Below are 12,587 nucleotides of genomic sequence, written 5' to 3'. Positions count from 1 at the left end.
AAACATTTCCTAATGTAGTTTCACATTCGGGTTTATAGTATTTAGCAGAAAAACGTGCTAATTTGGCAAAGATCTTAAATTCGATTCTTCGGGATACATTGACGAAAGGAGTTTTTGCATCGCTTTACAACATTTTTAATGAAAAATTCCTAAGCCTTTAGAGGGAGGGAGTACCGAGGCCCATTAGCTCAGTTGGTTAGAGCGTCGTGCTAATAACGCGAAAGTCGTGGGTTCGATCCCCCCATGGGCCAGGAGCGATTCACCTTTTATGCTATCTCACTAGTTGAAACATTTCCTAATGTAGTTTTACATTCGGGTTTATAGTATTTAGCAGAAAAACGTGCTAATTTGGCAAAGATCTTAAATTCGATTCTTCGGGATACAATGACTAAAGGAGTTTTTGCATCGCTTTACAACATTTTTAATGAAAAATTCCTAAGCCTTTCCCAGAGGGAGGACCGAGGCCCATTAGCTCAGTTGGTTAGAGCGTCGTGCTAATAACGCGAAGGTCGTGGGTTCGATCCCCCCATGGGCCAGGAGCGTTTCACCTTTTATGCTATCTCACTAGTTGAAACATTTCCTAATGTAGTTTCACATTCGGGTTTATAGTATTTAGCAGAAAAATGTGCTAATTTGGCAAAGATCTTAAATTCGATTCTTCGGGATACAATGACGAAAGGAGTTTTTGCATCGCTTTACAACATTTTTAATGAAAAATTCCTAAGCCTTTCCCAGAGGGAGTACCGAGGCCCATTAGCTCAGTTGGTTAGAGCGTCGTGCTAATAACGCGAAGGTCGTGGGTTCCATCCCCCCATGGGCCAGGAGCGATTCACCTTTTATGCTATCTCACTAGTTGAAACATTTCCTAATGTAGTTTCACATTCGGGTTTATAGTATTTAGCAGAAAAACGTGCTAATTTGGCAAAGATCTTAAATTCGATTCTTCGGGATACATTGACGAAAGGAGTTTTTGCATCGCTTTACAACATTTTTAATGAAAAATTCCTAAGCCTTTAGAGGGAGGGAGTACCGAGGCCCATTAGCTCAGTTGGTTAGAGCGTCGTGCTAATAACGCGAAAGTCGTGGGTTCGATCCCCCCATGGGCCAGGAGCGATTTACCTTTTATGCTATCTCACTAGTTGAAACATTTCCTAATGTAGTTTCACATTCGGGTTTATAGTATTTAGCAGAAAAATGTGCTAATTTGGCAAAGATCTTAAATTCGATTCTTCGGGATACAATGACGAAAGGAGTTTTTGCATCGCTTTACAACATTTTTAATGAAAAATTCCTAAGCCTTTCCCAGAGGGAGGACCGAGGCCCATTAGCTCAGTTGGTTAGAGCGTCGTGCTAATAACGCGAAGGTCGTGGGTTCGATCCCCCCATGGTCCAGGAGCGATTCACCTTTTATGCTATCTCACTAGTTGAAACATTTCCTAATGTAGTTTCACATTCGGGTTTATAGTATTTAGCAGAAAAACGTGCTAATTTGGCAAAGATCTTAAATTCGATTCTTCGGGATACAATGATGAAACGAGTTTTTGCATCGCTTTGCAACATTTTTAATGAAAAATTCCTAAGCCTTTCCCAGAGGGAGGACCGAGGCCCATTAGCTCAGTTGGTTAGAGCGTCGTGCCAATAACGCGAAGGTCGTGGGTTCGATCCCCCCATGGGCCAGGAGCGATTCACCTTTTATGCTATCTCACTAGTTGTAACATTTCCTAATGTAGTTTCACATTCGGGTTTATAGTATTTAGCAAAAAAACGTGCTAATTTGGCAAAGATCTTAAATTCGATTCTTCGGGATACAATGACTAAAGGAGTTTTTGCATCGCTTTACAACATTTTTAATGAAAAATTCCTAAGCCTTTCCCAGAGGGAGTACCGAGGCCCATTAGCTCAGTTGGTTAGAGCGTCGTGCTAATAACGCGAATGTCGTGGGTTCGATCCCCCCATGGGCCAGGAGCGATTCACCTTTTATGCTATCTCACTAGTTGAAACATTTCCTAATGTAGTTTCACATTCGGGTTCATAGTATTTAGCAGAAAAATGTGCTAATTTGGCAAAGATCTTAAATTCGATTCTTCGGGATACAATGACGAAAGGAGTTTTTGCATCGCTTTACAACATTTTTAATAAAAAATTCCTAAGCCTTTCCCAGAGGGAGTACCGAGGCCCATTAGCTCAGTTGGTTAGAGCGTCGTGCTAATAACGCGAAGGTCGTGGGTTCGATCCCCCCATGGGCCAGGAGCGATTCACCTTTTATGCTCTCTCATTAGTTGAAACATTTCCTAATGTAGTTTCACATTCGGGTTCATAGTATTTAGCAGAAAAATGTGCTAATTTGGCAAAGATCTTAAATTCGATTCTTCGGGATACAATGACGAAAGGAGTATTTGCATCGCTTTACAACATTTTTAATGAAAAATTCCTAAGCCTTTCCCAGAGGTAGTACCGAGGCCCATTAGCTCAGTTGGTTAGAGCGTCGTGCTAATAACGCGAAGGTCGTGGGTTCGATCCCCCCATGGGCCAGGAGCGATTCACCTTTTATGCTATCTCACTACTTGAAACATTTCCTAATGTAGTTTCATATTCGGGTTTATAGTATTTAGCAGAAAAACGTGCTAATTTGGCAAAGATCTTAAATTCGATTCTTCGGGATACAATGACGAAAGGAGTTTTTGCATCGCTTTACAACATTTTTAATGAAAAATTCCTAAGCCTTTCCCAGAGGTAGTGCCGAGGCCCATTAGCTCAGTTGGTTAGAGCGTCGTGCTAATAACGCGAAGGTCGTGGGTTCGATCCCCCCATGGGCCAGGAGCGATTCACCTTTTATGCTATCTCACTAGTTGAAACATTTCCTAATGTAGTTTCACATTCGGGTTTATAGTATTTAGCAGAAAAACGTGCTAATTTGGCAAAGATCTTAAATTCGATTCTTCGGGATACAATGACGAAAGGAGTTTTTGCATCGCTTTACAACATTTTTAATGAAAAATTCCTAAGCCTTTCCCAGAGGGAGGACCGAGGCCCATTAGCTCAGTTGGTTAGAGCGTCGTGCTAATAACGCGAAGGTCGTGGGTTCGATCCCCCCATGGTCCAGGAGCGATTCACCTTTTATGCTATCTCACTAGTTGAAACATTTCCTAATGTAGTTTCACATTCGGGTTTATAGTATTTAGCAGAAAAACGTGCTAATTTGGCAAAGATCTTAAATTCGATTCTTCGGGATACAATGATGAAACGAGTTTTTGCATCGCTTTGCAACATTTTTAATGAAAAATTCCTAAGCCTTTCCCAGAGGGAGGACCGAGGCCCATTAGCTCAGTTGGTTAGAGCGTCGTGCTAATAACGCGAAGGTCGTGGGTTCGATCCCCCCATGGGCCAGGAGCGATTCACCTTTTATGCTATCTCACTAGTTGTAACATTTCCTAATGTAGTTTCACATTCGGGTTTATAGTATTTAGCAAAAAAACGTGCTAATTTGGCAAAGATCTTAAATTCGATTCTTCGGGATACAATGACTAAAGGAGTTTTTGCATCGCTTTACAACATTTTTAATGAAAAATTCCTAAGCCTTTCCCAGAGGGAGTACCGAGGCCCATTAGCTCAGTTGGTTAGAGCGTCGTGCTAATAACGCGAATGTCGTGGGTTCGATCCCCCCATGGGCCAGGAGCGATTCACCTTTTATGCTATCTCACTAGTTGAAACATTTCCTAATGTAGTTTCACATTCGGGTTCATAGTATTTAGCAGAAAAATGTGCTAATTTGGCAAAGATCTTAAATTCGATTCTTCGGGATACAATGACGAAAGGAGTTTTTGCATCGCTTTACAACATTTTTAATAAAAAATTCCTAAGCCTTTCCCAGAGGGAGTACCGAGGCCCATTAGCTCAGTTGGTTAGAGCGTCGTGCTAATAACGCGAAGGTCGTGGGTTCGATCCCCCCATGGGCCAGGAGCGATTCACCTTTTATGCTCTCTCATTAGTTGAAACATTTCCTAATGTAGTTTCACATTCGGGTTCATAGTATTTAGCAGAAAAATGTGCTAATTTGGCAAAGATCTTAAATTCGATTCTTCGGGATACAATGACGAAAGGAGTATTTGCATCGCTTTACAACATTTTTAATGAAAAATTCCTAAGCCTTTCCCAGAGGTAGTACCGAGGCCCATTAGCTCAGTTGGTTAGAGCGTCGTGCTAATAACGAGAAGGTCGTGGGTTCGATCCACCATGGGCCAGGAGCGATTCACCTTTTATGCTATCTCACTACTTGAAACATTTCCTAATGTAGTTTCATATTCGGGTTTATAGTATTTAGCAGAAAAACGTGCTAATTTGGCAAAGATCTTAAATTCGATTCTTCGGGATACAATGACGAAAGGAGTTTTTGCATCGCTTTACAACATTTTTAATGAAAAATTCCTAAGCCTTTCCCAGAGGTAGTGCCGAGGCCCATTAGCTCAGTTGGTTAGAGCGTCGTGCTAATAACGCGAAGGTCGTGGGTTCGATCCCCCCATGGGCCAGGAGCGATTCACCTTTTATGCTATCTCACTAGTTGAAACATTTCCTAATGTAGTTTCACATTCGGGTTTATAGTATTTAGCAGAAAAACGTGCTAATTTGGCAAAAATCTTAAATTCGATTCTTCGGGATACAATGACGAAAGGAGTTTTTGCATCGCTTTACAACATTTTTAATGAAAAATTCCTAAGCCTTTCCCACAGGGAGTACCGAGGCCCATTAGCTCAGCTGGTTAGAGCGTCGTGCTAATAACGCGAAGGTCGTGGGTTCGATCCCCCCATGGGCCAGGAGCGATTCACCTTTTATGCTATCTCACTAGTTGAAACATTTCCTAATGTAGTTTCACATTCGGGATTATAGTATTTAGCAGAAAAACGTGCTAATTTGGCAAAGATCATAAATTCGATTCTTCGGGATACAATGACGAAAGGAGTTTTTGCATCGCTTTACAACATTTTTAATGAAAATTTCCTAAGCCTTTCCCAGAGGGAGTACCGAGGCCCATTAGCTCAGTTGGTTAGAGCGTCGTGCTAATAACGCGAAGGTCGTGGGTTCGATCCCCCCATGGGCCAGGAGCGATTCACCTTTTATGCTATCTCACTAGTTGAAACATTTCCTAATGTAGTTTCACATTCGGGTTTATAGTATTTAGCAAAAAAACGTGCTAATTTGGCAAAGATCTTAAATTCGATTCTTCGGGATACAATGACTAAAGGAGTTTTTGCATCGCTTTACAACATTTTTAATGAAAAATTCCTAAGCCTTTCCCAGAGGGAGTACCGAGGCCCATTAGCTCAGTTGGTTAGAGCGTCGTGCTAATAACGCGAAGGTCGTGGGTTCGATCCCCCCATGGGCCAGGAGCGATTCACCTTTTATGCTATCTCACTAGTTGAAACATTTCCTAATGTAGTTTCACATTCGGGTTCATAGTATTTAGCAGAAAAATGTGCTAATTTGGCAAAGATCTTAAATTCGATTCTTCGGGATACAATGACGAAAGGAGTTTTTGCATCGCTTTACAACATTTTTAATAAAAAATTCCTAAGCCTTTCCCAGAGGGAGTACCGAGGCCCATTAGCTCAGTTGGTTAGAGCGTCGTGCTAATAACGCGAAGGTCGTGGGTTCGATCCCCCCATGGGCCAGGAGCGATTCACCTTTTATGCTCTCTCATTAGTTGAAACATTTCCTAATGTAGTTTCACATTCGGGTTCATAGTATTTAGCAGAAAAATGTGCTAATTTGGCAAAGATCTTAAATTCGATTCTTCGGGATACAATGACGAAAGGAGTATTTGCATCGCTTTACAACATTTTTAATGAAAAATTCCTAAGCCTTTCCCAGAGGTAGTACCGAGGCCCATTAGCTCAGTTGGTTAGAGCGTCGTGCTAATAACGCGAAGGTCGTGGGTTCGATCCCCCCATGGGCCAGGAGCGATTCACCTTTTATGCTATCTCACTACTTGAAACATTTCCTAATGTAGTTTCATATTCGGGTTTATAGTATTTAGCAGAAAAACGTGCTAATTTGGCAAAGATCTTAAATTCGATTCTTCGGGATACAATGACGAAAGGAGTTTTTGCATCGCTTTACAACATTTTTAATGAAAAATTCCTAAGCCTTTCCCAGAGGTAGTGCCGAGGCCCATTAGCTCAGTTGGTTAGAGCGTCGTGCTAATAACGCGAAGGTCGTGGGTTCGATCCCCCCATGGGCCAGGAGCGATTCACCTTTTATGCTATCTCACTAGTTGAAACATTTCCTAATGTAGTTTCACATTCGGGTTTATAGTATTTAGCAGAAAAACGTGCTAATTTGGCAAAAATCTTAAATTCGATTCTTCGGGATACAATGACGAAAGGAGTTTTTGCATCGCTTTACAACATTTTTAATGAAAAATTCCTAAGCCTTTCCCACAGGGAGTACCGAGGCCCATTAGCTCAGCTGGTTAGAGCGTCGTGCTAATAACGCGAAGGTCGTGGGTTCGATCCCCCCATGGGCCAGGAGCGATTCACCTTTTATGCTATCTCACTAGTTGAAACATTTCCTAATGTAGTTTCACATTCGGGTTTATAGTATTTAGCAGAAAAACGTGCTAATTTGGCAAAGATCATAAATTCGATTCTTCGGGATACAATGACGAAAGGAGTTTTTGCATCGCTTTACAACATTTTTAATGAAAATTTCCTAAGCCTTTCCCAGAGGGAGTACCGAGGCCCATTAGCTCAGTTGGTTAGAGCGTCGTGCTAATAACGCGAAGGTCGTGGGTTCGATCCCCCCATGGGCCAGGAGCGATTCACCTTTTATGCTATCTCACTAGTTGAAACATTTCCTAATGTAGTTTCACATTCGGGTTCATAGTATTTAGCAGAAAAATGTGCTAATTTGGCAAAGATCTTAAATTCGATTCTTCGGGATACAATGACGAAAGGAGTTTTTGCATCGCTTTACAACATTTTTAATGAAAAATTCCTAAGCCTTTCCCAGAGGGAGTACCGAGGCCCATTAGCTCAGTTGGTTAGAGCGTCGTGCTAATAACGCGAAGGTCGTGGGTTCGATCCCCCCATGGGCCAGGAGCGATTCACCTTTTATGCTATCTCACTAGTTGAAACATTTCCTAATGTAGTTTCACATTCGGGTTCATAGTATTTAGCAGAAAAATGTGCTAATTTGGCAAAGATCTTAAATTCGATTCTTCGGGATACAATGACGAAAGGAGTTTTTGCATCGCTTTACAACATTTTTAATGAAAAATTCCTAAGCCTTTCCCAGAGGGTGGACCGAGGCCCATTAGCTCAGTTGGTTAGAGCGTCGTGCTAATAACGCGAAGGTCGTGGGTTCGATCCCCCCATGGGCCAGGAGCGTTTCACCTTTTATGCTATCTCGCTAGTTGAAACATTTCCTAATGTAGTTTCACATTCGGGTTTATAGTATTTAGCAGAAAAACGTGCTAATTTGGCAAAGATCTTAAATTCGATTCTTCGGGATACAATGACGAAAGGAGTTTTTGCATCGCTTTACAACATTTTTAATGAAAAATTCCTAAGCCTTTCCCAGAGGGAGGACCGAGGCCCATTAGCTCAGTTGGTTAGAGCGTCGTGCTAATAACGCGAAGGTCGTGGGTTCGATCCCCCCATGGGCCAGGAGCGTTTCACCTTTTATGCTATCTCACTAGTTGAAACATTTCCTAATGTAGTTTCACATTCGGGTTTATAGTATTTAGCTGAAAAATGTGCTAATTTGGCAAAGATCTTAAATTCGATTCTTCGCGATACAATGACGAAAGGAGTTTTTGCATCGCTTTACCACATTTTTAATGAAAAATTCCTAAGCCTTTCCCAGAGGGAGGACCGAGGCCCATTAGCTCAGTTGGTTAGAACGTCGTGCTAATAACGCGATGGTCGTGGGTTCGATCCCCCCATGGGCCAGGAGCGATTCACCTTTTATGCTATCTCACTAGTTGAAACATTTCCTAATGTAGTTTCACATTCGGGTTTATAGTATTTAGCAGAAAAACGTGCTAATTTGGCAAAGATCTTAAATTCGATTCTTCGGGATACAATGACGAAAGGAGTTTTTGCATCGCTTTACAACATTTTTAATGAAAATTTCCTAAGCCTTTCCCAGAGGGAGTACCGAGGCCCATTAGCTCAGTTGGTTAGAGCGTCGTGCTAATAACGCGAAGGTCGTGGGTTCGATCCCCCCATGGGCCAGGAGCGATTCACCTTTTATGCTATCTCACTAGTTGAAACATTTCCTAATGTAGTTTCACATTCGGGTTCATAGTATTTAGCAGAAAAATGTGCTAATTTGGCAAAGATCTTAAATTCGATTCTTCGGGATACAATGACGAAAGGAGTTTTTGCATCGCTTTACAACATTTTTAATGAAAAATTCCTAAGCCTTTCCCAGAGGGAGTACCGAGGCCCATTAGCTCAGTTGGTTAGAGCGTCGTGCTAATAACGCGAAGGTCGTGGGTTCGATCCCCCCATGGGCCAGGAGCGATTCACCTTTTATGCTATCTCACTAGTTGAAACATTTCCTAATGTAGTTTCACATTCGGGTTCATAGTATTTAGCAGAAAAATGTGCTAATTTGGCAAAGATCTTAAATTCGATTCTTCGGGATACAATGACGAAAGGAGTTTTTGCATCGCTTTACAACATTTTTAATGAAAAATTCCTAAGCCTTTCCCAGAGGGTGGACCGAGGCCCATTAGCTCAGTTGGTTAGAGCGTCGTGCTAATAACGCGAAGGTCGTGGGTTCGATCCCCCCATGGGCCAGGAGCGATTCACCTTTTATGCTATCTCACTAGTTGAAACATTTCCTAATGTAGTTTCACATTCGGGTTCATAGTATTTAGCAGAAAAATGTGCTAATTTGGCAAAGATCTTAAATTCGATTCTTCGGGATACAATGACGAAAGGAGTTTTTGCATCGCTTTACAACATTTTAAATGAAAAATTCCTAAGCCTTTCCCAGAGATAGTACCGAGGCCCATTAGCTCAGTTGGTTAGAGCGTCGTGCTAATAACGCGAAGGTCGTGGGTTCGATCCCCCCATGGGCCAGGAGCGTTTCACCTTTTATGCTATCTCGCTAGTTGAAACATTTCCTAATGTAGTTTCACATTCGGGTTTATAGTATTTAGCAGAAAAATGTGCTAATTTGGCAAAGATCTTAAATTCGATTCTTCGGGATACAATGACGAAAGGAGTTTTTGCATCGCTTTACAACATTTTTAATGAAAAATTCCTAAGCCTTTCCCAGAGGGAGTACCGAGGCCCATTAGCTCAGTTGGTTAGAGCGTCGTGCTAATAACGCGAAAGTCGTGGGTTCGATCCCCCCATGGGCCAGGAGCGATTTACCTTTTATGCTATCTCACTAGTTGAAACATTTCCTAATGTAGTTTCACATTCGGGTTTATAGTATTTAGCTGAAAAATGTGCTAATTTGGCAAAGATCTTAAATTCGATTCTTCGCGATACAATGACGAAAGGAGTTTTTGCATCGCTTTACAACATTTTTAATGAAAAATTCCTAAGCCTTTCCCAGAGATAGTACCGAGGCCCATTAGCTCAGTTGGTTAGAGCGTCGTGCTAATAACGCGAAGGTCGTGGGTTCGATCCCCCCATGGGCCAGGAGCGATTCACCTGTAATGCTATCTCACTAGTTGAAACATTTCCTAATGTAGTTTCACATTCGGGTTTATAGTATTTAGCAGAAAAACGTGCTAATTTGGCAAAGATCTTAAATTCGATTCTTCGGGATACAATGACGAAAGGAGTTTTTGCATCGCTTTACAACATTTTTAAAGAAAAATTCCTAAGCCTTTCCAAGAGGGAGTGCCGAGGCCCATTAGCTCAGTTGGTTAGAGCGTCGTGCTAATAACGCGAAGGTCGTGGGTTCGATCCCCCCATGGGCCAGGAGCGATTCACCTTTTACGCTATCTCACTAGTTGAAACATTTCCTAATGTAGTTTCACATTCGGGTTCATAGTATTTAGCAGAAAAACGTGCTAATTTGTCAAAGATCTTAAATTCGATTCTTCGGGATACAATGACGAAAGGAGTTTTTGCATCGCTTTACAACATTTTTAATGAAAAATTCCTAAGCCTTCCCCAGAGGGAGTACCGCGGCCCATTAGCTCAGTTGGTTAGAGCGTCGTGCTAATAACGCGAAGGTCGTGGGTTCGATCCCCCCATGGGCCAGGAGCGATTCACCTTTTATGCTATCTCACTAGTTGAAACATTTCCTAATGTAGTTTCACATTCGGGTTTATAGTATTTAGCAGAAAAACGTGCAAATTTGGCAAAGATCTTAAATTCGATTCTTCGGGATACAATGACGAAAGGAGTTTTTGCATCGCTTCACAACATTTTTAATGAAAAATTCCTAAGCCTTTCCCAGAGGGAGTACCGAGGCCCATTAGCTCAGTTGGTTAGAGCGTCGTGCTAATAACGCGAAGGTCGTGGGTTCGGTCCCCCCATGGGCCAGGAGCGATTCACCTTTTATGCTATCTCACTAGTTGAAACATTTCCTAATGTAGTTTCACATTCGGGTTTATAGTATTTAGCAGAAAAAGGTGCTAATTTGGCAAAGATCTTAAATTCGATTCTTCGGGATACAATGACGAAAGGAGTTTTTGCATCGCTTTACAACATTTTTAATGAAAAATTCCTAAGCCTTTCCCAGAGGGAGTGCCGAGGCCCATTAGCTCAGTTGGTTAGAGCGTCGTGCTAATAACGCGAAGGTCGTGGGTTCGATCCCCCCATGGGCCAGGAGCGATTCACCTTTTATGCTATCTCACTAGTTGAAACATTTCCTAATGTAGTTTCACATTCGGGATTATAGTATTTAGCAGAAAAATGTGCTAATTTGGCAAAGATCTTAAATTCGATTCTTCGGGATACAATGTCGAAAGGAGTGTTTGCATCGCTTTACAACATTTTTAATAAAAAATTCCTAAGCCTTTCCCAGAGGGAGTACCGAGGCCCATTAGCTCAGTTGGTTAGAGCGTCGTGCTAATAACGCGAAGGTCGTGGGTTCGATCCCCCCATGGGCCAGGAGCGATTCACCTTTTATGCTATCTCACTAGTTGAAACATTTCCTAATGTAGTTTCACATTCGGGTTTATAGTATTTAGCAGAAAAACGTGCTAATTTGGCAAAGATTTAAATTCGATTCTTCGGGATACAATGACGAAAGGAGTTTTTGCATCGCTTTACAACATTTTAAATGAAAAATTCCTAAGCCTTTCCCAGAGATAGTACCGAGGCCCATTAGCTCAGTTGGTTAGAGCGTCGTGCTAATAACGCGAAGGTCGTGGGTGCGATCCCCCCATGGGCCAGGAGCGATTCACCTTTTATGCTATCTCACTAGTTGAAACATTTCCTAATGTAGTTTCACATTCGGGTTTATAGTATTTATCAGAAAAACGTGCAAATTTGGCAAAGATCTTAAATTCGATTCTTCGGGATACAATGACGAAAGGAGTTTTTGCATCGCTTTACAACATTTTTAATGAAAAATTCCTAAGCCTTTCCCAGAGGGAGTACCGAGGCCCATTAGCTCAGTTGGTTAGAGCGTCGTGCTAATAACGCGAAGGTCGTGGGTTCGGTCCCCCCATGGCCCAGGAGCGATTCACCTTTTATGCTATCTCACTAGTTGAAACATTTCCTAATGTAGTTTCACATTCGGGTTTATAGTATTTAGCAGAAAAAGGTGCTAATTTGGCAAAGATCTTAAATTCGATTCTTCGGGATACAATGACGAAAGGAGTTTTTGCATCGCTTTACAACATTTTTAATGAAAAATTCCTAAGCCTTTCCAAGAGGGAGTGCCGAGGCCCATTAGCTCAGTTGGTTAGAGCGTCGTGCTAATAACGCGAAGGTCGTGGGTTCGATCCCCCCATGGGCCAGGAGCGATTCACCTTTTATGCTATCTCACTAGTTGAAACATTTCCTAATGTAGTTTCACATTCGGGATTATAGTATTTAGCAGAAAAATGTGCTAATTTGGTAAAGATCTTAAATTCGATTCTTCGGGATACAATGTCGAAAGGAGTGTTTGCATCGCTTTACAACATTTTTAATGAAAAATTCCTAAGCCTTTCCCAGAGGGAGTACCGAGGCCCATTAGCTCAGTTGGTTAGAGCGTCGTGCTAATAACGCGAAGGTCGTGGGTTCGATCCCCCCATGGGCCAGGAGCGATTCACCTTTTATGCTATCTCACTAGTTGAAACATTTCCTAATGTAGTTTCACATTCGGGTTTATAGTATTTAGCAGAAAAACGTGCTAATTTGGCAAAGATCTTAAATTCGATTCTTCGGGATACAATGACGAAAGGAGTTTTTGCATCGCTTTACAACATTTTTAAAGAAAAATTCCTAAGCCTTTCCCAGAGGGAGTGCCGAGGCCCATTAGCTCAGTTGGTTAGAGCGTCGTGCTAATAACGCGAAGGTCGTGGGTTCCATCCCCCCATGGGCCAGGAGCGATTCACCTTTTACGCTATCTCACTAGTTGAAACATTTCCTAATGTAGTTTCACATTCGGGTTTATAGTATTTAGCA

The 12,587-nt window shown here is 41.9% G+C and overlaps 44 non-coding genes across 44 annotated transcripts; all 44 read left to right on the top strand.

Annotated features, from left to right (window-relative positions):
* Positions 1–177: 177 nt before the first annotated feature.
* Positions 178–251, top strand: Trnai-aau (transfer RNA isoleucine (anticodon AAU)). Its single transcript has one exon. It is a non-coding gene; the product is annotated as a tRNA-Ile (tRNA).
* Positions 252–462: 211 nt separating this feature from the next.
* On the top strand, positions 463–536 carry Trnai-aau (transfer RNA isoleucine (anticodon AAU)). The gene has a single exon. It is a non-coding gene; the product is annotated as a tRNA-Ile (tRNA).
* Positions 537–747: 211 nt separating this feature from the next.
* Trnai-aau (transfer RNA isoleucine (anticodon AAU)) lies at positions 748–821 on the top strand. Its single transcript has one exon. It is a non-coding gene; the product is annotated as a tRNA-Ile (tRNA).
* A 212-nt stretch (positions 822–1,033) lies between these two features.
* Positions 1,034–1,107, top strand: Trnai-aau (transfer RNA isoleucine (anticodon AAU)). Its single transcript has one exon. It is a non-coding gene; the product is annotated as a tRNA-Ile (tRNA).
* Positions 1,108–1,318: 211 nt separating this feature from the next.
* Trnai-aau (transfer RNA isoleucine (anticodon AAU)) lies at positions 1,319–1,392 on the top strand. The gene has a single exon. It is a non-coding gene; the product is annotated as a tRNA-Ile (tRNA).
* Positions 1,393–1,603: 211 nt separating this feature from the next.
* On the top strand, positions 1,604–1,677 carry Trnai-aau (transfer RNA isoleucine (anticodon AAU)). Its single transcript has one exon. It is a non-coding gene; the product is annotated as a tRNA-Ile (tRNA).
* A 211-nt stretch (positions 1,678–1,888) lies between these two features.
* Positions 1,889–1,962, top strand: Trnai-aau (transfer RNA isoleucine (anticodon AAU)). Its single transcript has one exon. It is a non-coding gene; the product is annotated as a tRNA-Ile (tRNA).
* A 211-nt stretch (positions 1,963–2,173) lies between these two features.
* Positions 2,174–2,247, top strand: Trnai-aau (transfer RNA isoleucine (anticodon AAU)). Its single transcript has one exon. It is a non-coding gene; the product is annotated as a tRNA-Ile (tRNA).
* A 211-nt stretch (positions 2,248–2,458) lies between these two features.
* Trnai-aau (transfer RNA isoleucine (anticodon AAU)) lies at positions 2,459–2,532 on the top strand. Its single transcript has one exon. It is a non-coding gene; the product is annotated as a tRNA-Ile (tRNA).
* A 211-nt stretch (positions 2,533–2,743) lies between these two features.
* On the top strand, positions 2,744–2,817 carry Trnai-aau (transfer RNA isoleucine (anticodon AAU)). Its single transcript has one exon. It is a non-coding gene; the product is annotated as a tRNA-Ile (tRNA).
* A 211-nt stretch (positions 2,818–3,028) lies between these two features.
* Positions 3,029–3,102, top strand: Trnai-aau (transfer RNA isoleucine (anticodon AAU)). Its single transcript has one exon. It is a non-coding gene; the product is annotated as a tRNA-Ile (tRNA).
* Positions 3,103–3,313: 211 nt separating this feature from the next.
* Trnai-aau (transfer RNA isoleucine (anticodon AAU)) lies at positions 3,314–3,387 on the top strand. Its single transcript has one exon. It is a non-coding gene; the product is annotated as a tRNA-Ile (tRNA).
* A 211-nt stretch (positions 3,388–3,598) lies between these two features.
* On the top strand, positions 3,599–3,672 carry Trnai-aau (transfer RNA isoleucine (anticodon AAU)). The gene has a single exon. It is a non-coding gene; the product is annotated as a tRNA-Ile (tRNA).
* A 211-nt stretch (positions 3,673–3,883) lies between these two features.
* Positions 3,884–3,957, top strand: Trnai-aau (transfer RNA isoleucine (anticodon AAU)). The gene has a single exon. It is a non-coding gene; the product is annotated as a tRNA-Ile (tRNA).
* A 211-nt stretch (positions 3,958–4,168) lies between these two features.
* Positions 4,169–4,241, top strand: Trnai-aau (transfer RNA isoleucine (anticodon AAU)). Its single transcript has one exon. It is a non-coding gene; the product is annotated as a tRNA-Ile (tRNA).
* Positions 4,242–4,452: 211 nt separating this feature from the next.
* Trnai-aau (transfer RNA isoleucine (anticodon AAU)) lies at positions 4,453–4,526 on the top strand. The gene has a single exon. It is a non-coding gene; the product is annotated as a tRNA-Ile (tRNA).
* A 211-nt stretch (positions 4,527–4,737) lies between these two features.
* Trnai-aau (transfer RNA isoleucine (anticodon AAU)) lies at positions 4,738–4,811 on the top strand. The gene has a single exon. It is a non-coding gene; the product is annotated as a tRNA-Ile (tRNA).
* A 211-nt stretch (positions 4,812–5,022) lies between these two features.
* Trnai-aau (transfer RNA isoleucine (anticodon AAU)) lies at positions 5,023–5,096 on the top strand. Its single transcript has one exon. It is a non-coding gene; the product is annotated as a tRNA-Ile (tRNA).
* A 211-nt stretch (positions 5,097–5,307) lies between these two features.
* Positions 5,308–5,381, top strand: Trnai-aau (transfer RNA isoleucine (anticodon AAU)). Its single transcript has one exon. It is a non-coding gene; the product is annotated as a tRNA-Ile (tRNA).
* A 211-nt stretch (positions 5,382–5,592) lies between these two features.
* Positions 5,593–5,666, top strand: Trnai-aau (transfer RNA isoleucine (anticodon AAU)). The gene has a single exon. It is a non-coding gene; the product is annotated as a tRNA-Ile (tRNA).
* A 211-nt stretch (positions 5,667–5,877) lies between these two features.
* Positions 5,878–5,951, top strand: Trnai-aau (transfer RNA isoleucine (anticodon AAU)). Its single transcript has one exon. It is a non-coding gene; the product is annotated as a tRNA-Ile (tRNA).
* Positions 5,952–6,162: 211 nt separating this feature from the next.
* On the top strand, positions 6,163–6,236 carry Trnai-aau (transfer RNA isoleucine (anticodon AAU)). The gene has a single exon. It is a non-coding gene; the product is annotated as a tRNA-Ile (tRNA).
* Positions 6,237–6,447: 211 nt separating this feature from the next.
* Trnai-aau (transfer RNA isoleucine (anticodon AAU)) lies at positions 6,448–6,521 on the top strand. The gene has a single exon. It is a non-coding gene; the product is annotated as a tRNA-Ile (tRNA).
* A 211-nt stretch (positions 6,522–6,732) lies between these two features.
* Positions 6,733–6,806, top strand: Trnai-aau (transfer RNA isoleucine (anticodon AAU)). Its single transcript has one exon. It is a non-coding gene; the product is annotated as a tRNA-Ile (tRNA).
* Positions 6,807–7,017: 211 nt separating this feature from the next.
* Trnai-aau (transfer RNA isoleucine (anticodon AAU)) lies at positions 7,018–7,091 on the top strand. Its single transcript has one exon. It is a non-coding gene; the product is annotated as a tRNA-Ile (tRNA).
* Positions 7,092–7,302: 211 nt separating this feature from the next.
* Trnai-aau (transfer RNA isoleucine (anticodon AAU)) lies at positions 7,303–7,376 on the top strand. Its single transcript has one exon. It is a non-coding gene; the product is annotated as a tRNA-Ile (tRNA).
* A 211-nt stretch (positions 7,377–7,587) lies between these two features.
* Positions 7,588–7,661, top strand: Trnai-aau (transfer RNA isoleucine (anticodon AAU)). The gene has a single exon. It is a non-coding gene; the product is annotated as a tRNA-Ile (tRNA).
* Positions 7,662–7,872: 211 nt separating this feature from the next.
* Trnai-aau (transfer RNA isoleucine (anticodon AAU)) lies at positions 7,873–7,946 on the top strand. Its single transcript has one exon. It is a non-coding gene; the product is annotated as a tRNA-Ile (tRNA).
* Positions 7,947–8,157: 211 nt separating this feature from the next.
* Positions 8,158–8,231, top strand: Trnai-aau (transfer RNA isoleucine (anticodon AAU)). Its single transcript has one exon. It is a non-coding gene; the product is annotated as a tRNA-Ile (tRNA).
* Positions 8,232–8,442: 211 nt separating this feature from the next.
* Positions 8,443–8,516, top strand: Trnai-aau (transfer RNA isoleucine (anticodon AAU)). The gene has a single exon. It is a non-coding gene; the product is annotated as a tRNA-Ile (tRNA).
* Positions 8,517–8,727: 211 nt separating this feature from the next.
* Trnai-aau (transfer RNA isoleucine (anticodon AAU)) lies at positions 8,728–8,801 on the top strand. Its single transcript has one exon. It is a non-coding gene; the product is annotated as a tRNA-Ile (tRNA).
* Positions 8,802–9,012: 211 nt separating this feature from the next.
* Trnai-aau (transfer RNA isoleucine (anticodon AAU)) lies at positions 9,013–9,086 on the top strand. Its single transcript has one exon. It is a non-coding gene; the product is annotated as a tRNA-Ile (tRNA).
* Positions 9,087–9,297: 211 nt separating this feature from the next.
* Trnai-aau (transfer RNA isoleucine (anticodon AAU)) lies at positions 9,298–9,371 on the top strand. The gene has a single exon. It is a non-coding gene; the product is annotated as a tRNA-Ile (tRNA).
* A 211-nt stretch (positions 9,372–9,582) lies between these two features.
* Positions 9,583–9,656, top strand: Trnai-aau (transfer RNA isoleucine (anticodon AAU)). The gene has a single exon. It is a non-coding gene; the product is annotated as a tRNA-Ile (tRNA).
* Positions 9,657–9,867: 211 nt separating this feature from the next.
* On the top strand, positions 9,868–9,941 carry Trnai-aau (transfer RNA isoleucine (anticodon AAU)). Its single transcript has one exon. It is a non-coding gene; the product is annotated as a tRNA-Ile (tRNA).
* A 211-nt stretch (positions 9,942–10,152) lies between these two features.
* Positions 10,153–10,226, top strand: Trnai-aau (transfer RNA isoleucine (anticodon AAU)). Its single transcript has one exon. It is a non-coding gene; the product is annotated as a tRNA-Ile (tRNA).
* A 211-nt stretch (positions 10,227–10,437) lies between these two features.
* On the top strand, positions 10,438–10,511 carry Trnai-aau (transfer RNA isoleucine (anticodon AAU)). Its single transcript has one exon. It is a non-coding gene; the product is annotated as a tRNA-Ile (tRNA).
* Positions 10,512–10,722: 211 nt separating this feature from the next.
* On the top strand, positions 10,723–10,796 carry Trnai-aau (transfer RNA isoleucine (anticodon AAU)). Its single transcript has one exon. It is a non-coding gene; the product is annotated as a tRNA-Ile (tRNA).
* Positions 10,797–11,007: 211 nt separating this feature from the next.
* On the top strand, positions 11,008–11,081 carry Trnai-aau (transfer RNA isoleucine (anticodon AAU)). Its single transcript has one exon. It is a non-coding gene; the product is annotated as a tRNA-Ile (tRNA).
* Positions 11,082–11,291: 210 nt separating this feature from the next.
* Trnai-aau (transfer RNA isoleucine (anticodon AAU)) lies at positions 11,292–11,365 on the top strand. Its single transcript has one exon. It is a non-coding gene; the product is annotated as a tRNA-Ile (tRNA).
* A 211-nt stretch (positions 11,366–11,576) lies between these two features.
* On the top strand, positions 11,577–11,650 carry Trnai-aau (transfer RNA isoleucine (anticodon AAU)). Its single transcript has one exon. It is a non-coding gene; the product is annotated as a tRNA-Ile (tRNA).
* Positions 11,651–11,861: 211 nt separating this feature from the next.
* On the top strand, positions 11,862–11,935 carry Trnai-aau (transfer RNA isoleucine (anticodon AAU)). Its single transcript has one exon. It is a non-coding gene; the product is annotated as a tRNA-Ile (tRNA).
* Positions 11,936–12,146: 211 nt separating this feature from the next.
* Positions 12,147–12,220, top strand: Trnai-aau (transfer RNA isoleucine (anticodon AAU)). The gene has a single exon. It is a non-coding gene; the product is annotated as a tRNA-Ile (tRNA).
* Positions 12,221–12,431: 211 nt separating this feature from the next.
* On the top strand, positions 12,432–12,505 carry Trnai-aau (transfer RNA isoleucine (anticodon AAU)). The gene has a single exon. It is a non-coding gene; the product is annotated as a tRNA-Ile (tRNA).
* Positions 12,506–12,587: the final 82 nt, after the last annotated feature.

The sequence above is a fragment of the Argiope bruennichi genome, chromosome 10 (assembly GCF_947563725.1).
Source record: "Argiope bruennichi chromosome 10, qqArgBrue1.1, whole genome shotgun sequence".
In the NCBI taxonomy this organism is placed as follows: Eukaryota; Metazoa; Arthropoda; class Arachnida; order Araneae; family Araneidae; genus Argiope; species Argiope bruennichi.
This window is presented reverse-complemented; position numbering and strand designations above follow the sequence as displayed.